Source organism: Castor canadensis, chromosome 11 (genome assembly GCF_047511655.1).
Source record: "Castor canadensis chromosome 11, mCasCan1.hap1v2, whole genome shotgun sequence".
Lineage (NCBI taxonomy): Eukaryota > Metazoa > Chordata > Mammalia > Rodentia > Castoridae > Castor > Castor canadensis.
This window is the reverse complement of record NC_133396.1, coordinates 83,696,764-83,709,819: the sequence shown is the minus strand read 5'-3', so window position 1 is coordinate 83,709,819 and position 13,056 is coordinate 83,696,764.

The window sequence follows — 13,056 nt, the reverse complement described above, 5'->3', positions numbered from 1 at the left end:
CTGTTCCTTATGATCATGTTGGTTGCTCATTTCAAAATAGTTTTTCTTAAGCAAAATCTGTTTTTGTAAGCCTCATGGTAACCACAAAGCAAAAATCTAGAAAGAAAAACTAATAAGAAATCAAAACACATGACTAGAGTAGATCCCTTAACCACAAAGGCAGTGTAAGAGAGAGAAAGAAAGGAACTACAATAAAACTGGAAAACTGCAAAATGACCATAGGAAGTACCTGTCAATACTTACCTTGAATGTCAATGGATTAAATTCTCCAATTAAGAGTGACTTACTGGAGTAAAGAAAACAGACCCTACTAGATGTTGCTTTCAAGAAACCTCACCTTTATGGACACACTTTGAAAGTGAGAGAGAATAAGATACTCCATGCAAATGGAATCCAAAAGAGAGCAGGAATAGCCATACTTACATCAAATAAAATAGAATTTAAAAGCAATAAAAACAGACAGCGATGGTCATAATATAAAGATAATGAAGTCTATTCATAAAGAGGAAAAAAATAATTCCAAATATGTACCCAATATTGAAATACTCAAATATATTAATATGCCTAAAGGAAAGGAGAGTCTCTGATGTAGTAATAGTTGGGAACTTAACATCCCCTTTCAGTAATGGGCAGATCAGACAGACAACAAAGAAACTACAGTTAAATTGCATCCTAGACCAAGTGGATGTGAAAGACATCTACAGAGCATCCTGTCCGACGGCTGCCTGATACACATTTTCTCACCAGCACATGGAATGTTCTCCAGGACAGGTCATGGTATAAGTCACAAAGCAAGTCCACAAATTTCTAAAAATTAAAATCATCAAGAATCTTTTCTGATCATAAAGCTAGAAATCAGTAACAAGAAAAACTTTCTAAGTTATAAAGATAGATGGAAAGCATATAAAAATATATGGATCAAAGAAGAAACCAAAAAGGAAATTTGAAAATTTCTTGAAACAAATGAAAATGGAGACACACAATGCCAAAACCTATAGGCTACAGCAAAACAGTGCCAAGGGGATGTTCACAGCAATCAATGTCCACATTAAAAAAATGGAAAGATCTCAAACAACCTATTGCTACTTTTGGAACTAGAAAGACAAGAACAAAGCAAGCCTAAAATTAGTAGAAGGAACAACAAAGACCAAAGCAGAAATAAATGCTGGTTAAAAAACAATTTTAAAAAGTCAACAAAAAGCTGGTTCTTTGGAAAGAAACAAAATAGACAAGCCCTTTCCTCATCTAGGAAAAGACTTAATAAAATCAGAGATAAAAATATCACTGACCTCTCAGAAACACAAAAGATCATTAGAGTATTATGAACTCCTCTGTGCCAACAAATTTGTCAATGCAGAAGAAATGGACAAGTTCCTGGACACACACTACCAAGACTGAATCATAAGGAAACAGAAAACCTGAACAGACCAATAATGAGGAATGAGAATCATTCCTCAGTAGTAAAAACCCTTCCATCAAAGAACATCCCGGGACCAGATGGCTTCACTGAGGATTCTACCAAACATTTGAAGAACTAGGATCGGTTGTCCTTAAGTTATTCCAAAAAACAGATGAGGAAGGAATTCTTCCAAACATGTTCTTCGAGGCCTGCATTACCCTGATACGAAAACCACATAGGATGTAACAATAAGAAAACTACAGGCCAACATCGTTGAAGGACATAGTCGCAAGGATCCTCCACAGAACACCAACAAACTGAATCCAATGGCACATTAAAAATTAAACTTGTGCCAGGCGCCTGTGCTCACACCTATAATCCTAGCTACTCAGAAGGCAGAGATCAGGAGGAGCATGGTTAGAAGTGAAGCCAGCCCAGGCAAATAGTTCAGGACACCCTATCTCTAAAAGCCCTTCACAAAAAAAAGGCTGGTGGAGTGGCTCAAGGTGTAGGCCCTGAGTTCAAGACCCAGTACTGCAAAAAAAAATTATGCTTATATGAAAATGTCATAATGAAACCCATTATTTTATTCCATTTAAAAAATACAAAAAAAATTCACCACGATTAAGTGGAAATATCCCAAGGATGCAAGGATGGTTTAATATACACAAATCAATCAACAGATACCTTATCAACAGAATAAAGGGGAAGAAACCAGATAGTCATTTCCGTTGATGCAAAAAAAAGGCATTTGATAAAATTCAACAACACTTCATGATAAAAATATAGATGACATGAACTTACATAGAGAAAATCCCAAAAACTCCCACCAAAAACTTAGAAGAATAATTGATTTCAGCAAAGTTGCAGGACCCAAAAATCAACATAAAAAGATCATATACATAGTAAAGAATATGAAAGAGAAATCAAGAAAGCAATCCCATTTCAAATACTACAAAAAAATCTAGGAATAAATTTATCCAACATATGAAAGAGCTCTGCAGTAAACACTATAAAACATTGATGGAAGAAATTGAAGAGGATTAAAAAAGTGGAAAGACAATCCATGTACATAATACTGAAGAATCAGTGTTGTTAAAATATATTACCCAAAGAGATTTATAGCTTCAGTGCAATCCATACCAAAACACTAATTGTATTATTCTTCAATGGCATTCTTCACAGAACTAGAAAAAAATGGTTCTAAAATTTATATGGAACCACAAAAATAAAAACCCTGAAATGGCAAAGCCATCTTGAACCAAAATAACAAAGCAGAAGACATTGCAGTACCTGATTTCAAAGCATACTACAAAGCTGTGGTAATCAAAATAGCATGCTCCAAAAACAACCAAACAACACTGATATTGGCATGAAACAGACAAGTAGACCAGTGGATCAGAGAGTAGTGGTAAACTGCCACATCAATAGCCAACTAATTTTTGACAAAGAGCTAAGAACACACATTAAAGGTAAGGTTTTTTTTTTTAATAAATGGTGTTGGGAAAATTAGATATCCACATGCAAGAAAATAGACCCTTATCATTATAATAATCAACTCAAAATTGATTAAAGACTTACATAAGACCTGAAGCCATAAAAATACTAGAAGAAAACACAGGGGAGACATTTTTGGGACGCTGGAAAGAGCAAGGATTTCTTTGGACAAGACTCCAAAAGCACAGGAAATAAAAGCAAGCATAGACAAATAGGATTATATCAAACTAAAAAGCTTCTGCACAGCAAAGGAAACAGAGTGTAGAGACAGCATACAGAATGGGAGAAGATATTTGCAAACTGTCCTACAAGGGGTTGATACCCAGAATGTGTAAGGAACCCCAAAAACTTGACAGCAAAAATAAAAACACCATAAAGAAACAAATTTAAAGATAGGCAACTTTAACTAGACATTTTTCAAAAGAAGACATGCTCGTGGCCAATGGGTGTATGAAAAATTGTTCAACATCACAAATCATCACGGAAATGTAGATCAGCACCACGATGAGATGTCACCACTCCAGTCAGAATGGCGGTTATCAAAAAGACTAAAGGTAACAGCTGCTGGTGAAGCTGTGGAGAAAAGGGAACTCTTTGCCCTCTATTGGTGGGAATGTAAATTAGTACTGCCACTATGAAAAACAATATGGAGGTTCATCAAAAAATTAAAATTAGGACTGGAGGTGTGGCTCAAGAGGTAGTGTGCCAGCTTCACAAGTATGAAGTCCCGAGTTCAAACTCTGGTCCCACCAAAAAAAAAAAACTAGGACTACCATATGGTCTAGCAATTTTTACTGCATCTATATTCAAAGGAAATCACTATGTCAGAGAGACCTCTGCATTCCTGTGTTCACTGAAGCACTATTAACAATGTCCAAGAAATAATAACCCAAGTGTCCATCAACAAATGTATGGATAAAGAAAACCTGGCACAATCACACAGTAGCATATTATTCAGCCATAAAGAAGGATGAAGTCTGCTACTAGGGAGATCGAGGTGGGGGGATTGCTTGAGCCCAGGAGTTGGGAGAACAGCCTGGGCAACACAGTGAAACCCCATCTCAAGAACAAAAATTGCGGCAACATGAATAGTACTAAAAATAATTATGTTACGTGAAATAAGGCTCAGAAGGACAAGTAGCAGATGATCTCACAGAAGTCAGGAGTAGAATGGTGGCCACAGAGCCTGGGGAGAATAGGTGGGGGAGGAGCAGGTGAATGTTGGTGAGTGGGTACGGACAGGAGTGAGAGCTCTGGGAGCCCTTGTGTGCCACGCCCTTCAAAAAGCTACAGAAAAGGATTTTGAAAGTTTTCATCACACAGAAATGATAAATGAGGTGAGGTTAACCTGATTTAAGCATTATGCAGTAAACACATGTACTCAACATTGCGCAGTACCCCATTAAACGTGTACAGTTTTATATCTTAACATATCTGTTTAAAATAATTTTTAAAAAGACCAATTCCAGGGCAACAGCTTTCAAACTTCCTCCATCTGGACTACCCCTCCCCTGGGATTCTCATTTAATTGGTCCCATGTGGTCATTCTTTCTTTTTTTCTTTCTTTCTTTCTTTTTTTTTTTGGTGGTACTAGGGTTTCAAGTCAGGGCCTCACGCTTGCAAGGCAGATGCTCTGCCATTGAGCCCCTCTTAACAGTCCCCCGTATGGTTCTAATAAGTTGAGAACTATTGTGCAAGATGGAAAACCCAACTACATACAAGAAGAAAGCTACAAACACACACACCATGGACTTCAGAACAGTGACTCGTGTGTGTGTGTGTGTGTGTGTGTTACTGAGGTCTGAACTCAGTGCTTCCCACTTGCCAGGCAGGTGCTCTACCTCTAAAGCCATGCCCCAGCCCTTTTTGCTTTAGCTATTTTCCAAAAAAAGTTCTGGCGTTTATGCCCCAAAAGCCTGAACTCCCATGATCATCCCATTCTCTACTTCCTGAGTAGCTAGTATTACAGGGTAAGCCACCATGCCAGGCTGAGAATGGTGATTGCTAAGGGAAGGGGTTGGAAGAACAAGCATATGCCTGGATGAGGGAGATGTTACCAAACTTCCCACAGTTCCCCCTACAGAGCCTGCCATCCATCCACTTCCCCTCAGTCATCACTACTAGTGAGCCACCGTGACAGAGCAGACACACTGTGATTAAAAGTCATGTGTTGTGAAGCCATTTTTATTCTAAACAGATGAAATGGTAGTGATAGACGACTGCAGCCTGGATTTGGTTGTCCTATATCTAAATTCTGTTTGATGTCCCTGGCTGCATTTTCCTTTTACATATTGTAGAGATTTAACATGTTATAAATTGGATTGGCTTTTTGCCCTACCCACAAAAGTGACCAAATGCTTGCCCTCCTGGGGACCCCAGTGTCAAACAACATCCTTACCAATGGAGCCAGTAGTTTCTCTCTTATTGAACCATGAGGGCAAGTTCAAGGGACAGCACTGGAATCTTCATATGAAACCTTACTGTTTCCTGTTGTCACTGAAAGGAGTGGCTGGTGGTGACAAGGGGCGCTGGCTGAGGGCTCCAGGACCTGTAGTGAGGAGCAAGGCAGGCAAAGCAGCCTGCGCAAACCTCATCAGAGTTTTCCTCCTGGCCATTCTAGACCTGGAATTTCCCTACTGAATTACTCTTCATAGTAGACTTGGCGATGGGGAATAGTCCATCAAAGCTGTATTTTTAAAAACTGATTGTTCTAAAAGTTGAATGGAGTTATTCTTTTGACATCGGGTTTTGCTGGTTCCTTGCTGCTAGGTGGCGCTGTAGGACAAGCGCTTGGTTGCCAAGCCTGCTGCTAAAACCTTGTCTTGTACTAGCGAGTGGAGCTTGGAGGTCATTTTCACCCAACCCTTCTGTTTTATTTTTGAGGGAAAAAAATAAGCAACTTATAAGTGAATTGTTTGTAAATAGGGTCTTAGAGTTAATTCTCGTAGGGCGATTTCCCCACAGTTTAAATTTTCTCTAATTTTACACTTCAGGAAGCTTGCTGGAAAGCTCCCCTTTTACAGAACTTTAACACTGAAGTTGACGAGAAACATGACCTAGCTCATGACTCATTTGGAAGCTATAAATACTAATTCTGTCTTGCTCCGTTGAAAAAATTCTAAAAGGAAAAAAAATATTCTTGCCATCTTTATTTCCAGGCAGGTAGGTTTTCACCTCCATCATAAATATTGTAGAAAAAAACCCACAAAATTCTTACAATTTCCTACAAAATTCCTACAATTTGTGAATCTTAATGCTTTGCTTGATGCCTAGCATGAGAGAGAGAGGAGGAGGGAGGGAGAAAGGAGGAGGGAGAGAATTTTCTTATTCTAAGGCATTAAATTTTGTATGTGCGTTATTGGAAAACCAGTCCCCTGGCCTCAATGCCAATTCACAATTTACAAATAACGAGGGCAAGGTTTGGAGGAAAAGGAAATAATGTTTATTATTCGTTAGATGAAGAGGAGGACAGGGAAGATCAACCTCTGAAAGCTCGGTTGCCCCACTTCTGAGAGAAAATATCTGCCTTTTAAAAGGGAGCTCAGGTGCTCAGCTTGACTGCGTGACCAGATGCATGTTCATCATGGCCGCTGGCCTTGATTCTCCAGGTGGCCGGTGCCACTTCTCTGAAGCTGCATGTCTTGGCTGGCAGGTTTACTGCTCTGGTGGTCAGACAGAAATGAGGGGTAGAGAGCTGCTTGGCCTAACTGGAGGGCAAAGGGAGTTATTCTTCATTACTGGATTCTCCAGCAATTAGACAAAGAGGGAAAGAAAGTTAGTTTAATCAACAAAGTAAACTGGCCAGCAGGCAAGCTGGCTATACAGAAAGGTTTTGTTTTGTTTTGTTTTGTTTTTCTTTTGTGGTCCCTGTTCACATATATACTTCTCTGGGGGAAGGTCCTTGGCCTCCTCTGATTCTCAAAAACGTCTAAGAATGCTGTAGGAGGTCTGCATCCTGTGATATAGGACTGTTTGCTCTCCATGCTTCAGTTGCTCGTGGCTCTGTGCTGAGGACTCCCACATTTGCAAGACCAGCCCAGACATCTCTCCCAAACTCTAGACTCCATGCCAGTTTGGCCTCTCCCCTTTGATACCCAAACAATGGACACTGCCAACTGAGGATGTCTAAAATGGAATTCATGATCTTTTTCCCCATTAGCACCCCAAACTGCACCAGCTATGGAGTCTTCTGTAACCCAGGGGACTGCAATTTCCCAGGTCAAAACCCTGGGAGTTATCACTGATTCTTCTTTTCCACTCCACTTCCTGTCAGCCAGGAAGTCCTATTGGCTCTACCCTCAGCATATTTGGAATACGACCATTGCCTACCACTCCCTCCCACCTCTCAGGTCAGAATCCCTGTACTCAGCCTGGGTTGCTTCAACAGGCCCATCTGGACTCACAGCTTCACATGTTCATTCACTCCATTGTGCACAAAGCAGCCAGAGAGGTCCTTTCAAACTCAAGTCACATGGTATCCAGCCCTCCTCTGCTCAAGACCCTCGAGGGGCTCCCAGTTTTGCTCAGAGTCCTTATGGCCCACGAGAAGTCCATACACAGACCAGGATCCCCAGTTAAATCTGGATTCCAGATAAATGGTAAAAAATTTCCCAGTATGGCTCATTCAGTATCTGAGGCATACTTAAAAATTATTTGTTATTTGTCTGAAATTCACATTTAACTAGGATTCCATATTTGCATTTGCTAAGTCTGTCAACCTTACCCTCTTCACCCACGTTACCTGTGTTACCTTGGTTTCATCTCTCCTTTGCTCCTTCTACTTCCCACCTCAACTCCACCCCGCTGGCCTCCCCACTTCCTCTCTAGGTAGCTCCAGTCTTTGGTTTTCACCTAAGCTGTTCTTCCTCTGCCATCTGCATCATCTCAAAGACGTTTTTTGTTTTGCTTTTTGGCAGTACTGTGGACCTTGCAGACAAGCACTTGCTAAGTCATGCTTCCAGCAAAGAGGCAGTTTTTTAGACTAGTTCTCAACCCTGCACTCCCAATGCCCCTTACCCTTCCTTCTCCCACAGCACCTAACTTATGGCAGGATTCATTCTTTTCAATGCCTATGTCTGACTCCACCATCTAGAATCTAATTCCATGGGCAGGTGTCTGTATGCACTTTGTGCATTACCGTATCCCAAGAGGCTAGAACAAATGGCACTGGTGCCCAGTACATACTTGGATAAATGAATCTTTTCAAAAGTTTATCCTCCTCTCTACTATACTGTATTTATATTCTTTGCTCCAATGTGTCTTATGACAAGTATTTGAAGAAACTTAAAAGAGTGTTCGCCCAGAGAGGAGCCTATTGGTGAGGTGGGGGCAGGGGATGCATGTACATCCCAGCTGGGAGGGTCCTTTCATCCTGGTACATTCTGGGTCAAGGCAGAAAATTATCCCCAGCTCTCTTGCGACATTCCTCACACCTTCAGCATTGCCCAATATTTATCAACAACAACAAAAAACTTGTTTATTTTCCTTCTGCCAAGAAACTTCAAGGATAGGAGACAAAACAGGATAATTTCTACCTGGAAGGACCTTGTGATAAGGTTGAGGTTCTTGCCTCTCTGATGAAACAAAAGGGAATTGGGCTGACAGGCCTGAATCCCTGCAAAAGCCACAATCCTCACATCCCACAGCCCTCCTCGGTTATTTCCTACTTGGTAAACCTCAAGAGAAAACTGATGTGAATGCTAAGCAGGAGCAGTGAGAGGACCATCTGCAGCGACCTCTCCATGACCCCATGCAGTAGCACAGCAGAGGCGAATTAAAGTGATGGCGTCAGCCTCCATTGACGCCAACAGGAAGGTGGGGCAGAAAAGCAGATTTGCTGCCGACAGTCATTTCCCCCAGAGAGCACCCCCCCCGGGGGAGGGGTCATTACAGCTAGGATAATAATGTTTGTGCGATGGCTTTACATAAATATTCAACCCCACCTTATTTCTGCACTAGTGAATGTTCGAGAATTACCAGCTAGAGAAATTGGGTCTTAATTCACCAACGCTAACAGAAGTCTAGGGCAGATGTGCAGGAGAAACATGGCTAAAAAGCATCATCTAGGAAGTGAAGAAAAAATATCGTTTGGGGCAGGATGGTTTGCAAAGCCTCTTCCTTCTCCGTGTCCCCTCATTCCAGGTGCACCTCTGCATGCACTAGTCACTGAATGAGAGGACTGTCATTCTCCAACTCATTGGAAATTTGAGGGGGCCTGTTTGACAAAGGCTCTGCAACTTCCTGTTTCTCGTGTGTGTGTGTGTGTGTGTGTGTGTGTGTGTGTGTGTGTGTGTGTGCCGGGGATCAAACCTAGGTGTGCATGCAAGGCAAGTGCTCTACCACTGAGCTACATGTCCACCCCTCCATGGTGTCTTAGTCTGTGCTGTTGTAAATGCACCAATTTTCTGTTTCAGTCCATTTTCTGCCTCTGTAACAGAATACCATACACTGGGTAAGTCATAAACAACAGAAGTACATGGCTCAAGGTTCTGGAGGCTGGGTAGTCTGAGATCGAGATCACGTCTGGGACTTCCTGCTGCATCATAACACAGCAGAAGAACAACCGAGCTTGTGCTAGACAGAGAGGACAGGAGTAAGAATACCCTCATGAGAGAGGTCACTATAATAACAAAGCCACTTCTGCCATAACTAATCCACTCCTGAGACAATGGGATTAATCCATTTCCAAGGGCTCTATCATCATGACCTCATCATTCCTTAAATGTCCTACCTCCCAGTATGATCATGGTGGTAATTAAATTTTGACATGAGTTTTAAAGGGGACATTCAATTCATAGCAGAGGCTGTCAAGTCCAAAGAGCTGCAGGATGAGCTGGCAAACTGGAGACCCAGGAGTATCAATGCTGTGCTTCCAAGGGCCTGAGAACCAGGAGAGCTGACAGAGTAGATCCAGTCTAAATGCCAGTAGGCCTGAGATCCCAGGAAGAGATGATGTTTCAGCTCAAATTGAAATGTAGGAAAAAATGATGCCTCAGCTTAAAGGCAGTCAGACAGGAGGAATTTCTTCTGTTTTGGAGAAGAATCAGGCTTTTGGTTATAGTCAGGCCTTCGACTGATTGACACCTACCCACTTAGAACCATCTGCTTTACTCAAGCTACTGATTTAAATATTTAAATCATCCAAAAGCACACAGAAATACCCAGAATAATGTTTGCCTAAATATCTGGGCACCCCCTATTTCAGTTAGGTTGACACATAAAATTAACCATCATACTACTGAAATTAAATTGCTATTAATCTGAACTATACTGGATTAAATTGTTAATTATAATCCCAACAGCAGTCACTAAGGCAATAACTTAAAGAAACCATGTAATTATCTCAATAGATACAGAAAGATAATTTGACAAAAAAAAAAAAAACAGTATGTAAAAACTCTCAACAGACTAGGAATAGAAGGGAACTTTTTCCAGTGATAAAGGCCATTGATGAAAAAGCCACTAGTAGGGGCTGGTGGAGTGGCTCAAGTGGTAAAGCGCCTACCTAGCAAGCATGAGGCTCTGAGTTCAAGACCAAACACTGCCAAAAAAACACCACTAGAAACATTCTACTTCATGGTGAAGACCTGAAAGCTTCCCTCTAAGATCAGGAACAAGGCAAGGGCGTTCACTCACACCACTTGTATTCAACATCTTACTGGAGGTTCTAACCAGGACAATTAGACAACTACTAAAAGAAATAAAAGGCACTCAGATTGGAAAAGAGAACAAAAATCTATGTATTTGCAAATATCATGATCTTGTATAAATGAAAATCCTAAGAAATACACACACACGTACTTCCCATAATAGAGCTAAAAAACAAGTTTCAGCAAGATTGAAGATTCAAATACTTAGGAATAAACGTAACCAAAGAAGACCAGGATATGTACACTAAAAACTATAAAACATTGCTAAAAGAAATTAAATATGGCCCAAATAAATGAAAAGACATTCAATGTCTATGGATTGCAAAACTTAATGTCGCTAAGTTGTCAATACTGGAATAGGGAAGTAGCTCAGTGCAAGGCCCTGGGATTGTCCCCCCATCACTGTGATAAATAAGTAAATGATAGATAGATAGATAGACAGATAGGTAGATAGATAGATAGATGATAAAGTCAATATTCTCTAGATTGAGCTACATACATATTCAATGTGATCCATCGCAAAATTTCAGTAGTATTCTTGTAGAGATTGACAGGCTGATCCTAAAGTTTATATGTAAATACAAGGGCTCCAGAATAGCAAAAATAAAACAAAACCCCCAAACCTTGGAAATAACAAAAATAAGAGCAAAGTTGAATTTGACACCCACTCTGAAACTACAGTACTCAAGACTATGTGGTACTTGTATAAGGACAGACATATAAAGAATACAGTTGAATTGACAGTACAGAAATAAATCCATACACTTCAAGTCAGTTGATTTTTGATAAGGGCACCAAACTGACTAATGGAGGAAACATCATGTTTTCAATAAATGGTGCTGGGACAAATGGAGAGCCACATGAAAAAGAATGAAGCTGAACCTCATACCACATACAAAATTCAAAATGGGTCAAAGTCTTAGTTCAAAGCTGAAACTATAAAAAAAATTAGATAAAAGAAACTTAAATCTTAGTTATCTTGGCTTTGTCAATTATTTCTTGGATATGACACCAAAAACACAGGCAACAAAAGAAACAACAGGATTCCAAAATAAAAAAATAGATAAATTGCACTTCACCTAAATTGTTTTAAGGTAGGGTTTTACTATGCAGCCCAGGCTGGCACTGAAATCACTCTAGTCCAGGCTAGACTCAAACTTGTGATCCTTCTGGGGTGAGCCACCATACCTGGCCTAGAGTAATACATTTTGAGCTATGAAGGACACCATCAAGAAAATGAAAAGAGAGTTCACAGAAGAGATTTTTACAAATCACATACAAAGGATTTATATCTAAAATACATAAAGAACTTCTACAACTAAATGATAAAAAGACAAAGACAAATAGCACAATTTAAAAATGGACAGAGGATCTGAACAGGCATTTCTCCAAAGAAGATAAATAAAATGGTCAATAAACACATGAAAAGATGCTGACTATCACTAGTTGCCAGAGAAAGTCAAAGGAAAACCTCAAGGTAATACTTGGCACTCACCAGCATGGCTGTAATAAAGACAGATGATAACAAGTGTTGGTGAGGATAATTGGAGGGAAATTGGAGCCCTCATAGAGCACTGGTAGGAACATACAATGACATACCACTTTTAAAAATAATCTGACTAAATATAGAATTGCCATATGTTCTAGTAATTCTACTCCTCGTATATACTTATGAGAAATGAAAAGTTATGTCATTATAAAAATTAAACATTAATGTTCATTAGAAGCAAAATGGAAACAACCTGTATTAAAGTTAACTTTCATTGCTGTGACCAAAATACCTGACATAAACAAAGGGAGGAATTATTTGGGCTCCCAGTTTCATGGCACAGAGGGTGTGGTAGAGCAGAGCAGCTAGCATCATGGTGGCCAGGAAGCAGAGAAAGAGACAGAAAGGGGCCAGGACCAAGATATTCCCCAAGGACCCATCCCCAGTGACTTATTTCCTCCAGTTGGGCCCTACCTCCTAGCTTCCAGAACCTCCCCAATAGCACCACAAGCTAGGGACCTAGGCTGTAACTCAGGAGTCTATGGGGCATATTTCATATTCAAATCATAACAGTCTGCTCCTGGTCCCCAGAGGCTAATGGCTTTCTCATACTGCACAATGCATTTAATCCATCTCTAAGAGTTCCTAAAATCCCAGCAATTCAAATGTTGTTCAAGAGTCTAAGTGCAAAGTCTCTGCTGGGACTCAAGGCAAACTCTTATCTGTGAGCCCTTGTAAAATCAAAAAGAAAGTTCCATATTTCCAAGATATAATGGCACAGAGTAAACATTCTCCTTCCAAAAGGGAAGAAAGGAGACTAACATGGAAGGATTTGACCAAAACAAGACTGAAACCAAGCAGGACAAACATTAAATCCTGTAGCTCTGTTTCCAGCATGTGAGGCAACAGTGTCATCATTTGACCCCCAGGGGGCTTGGGCAGTCCTATCCTTATGGCCTTGCCATTCGTAGCCCACATGACCTCTCTCTTGGGCTGGTTCCACTCATTCCACCTTCCTGGCA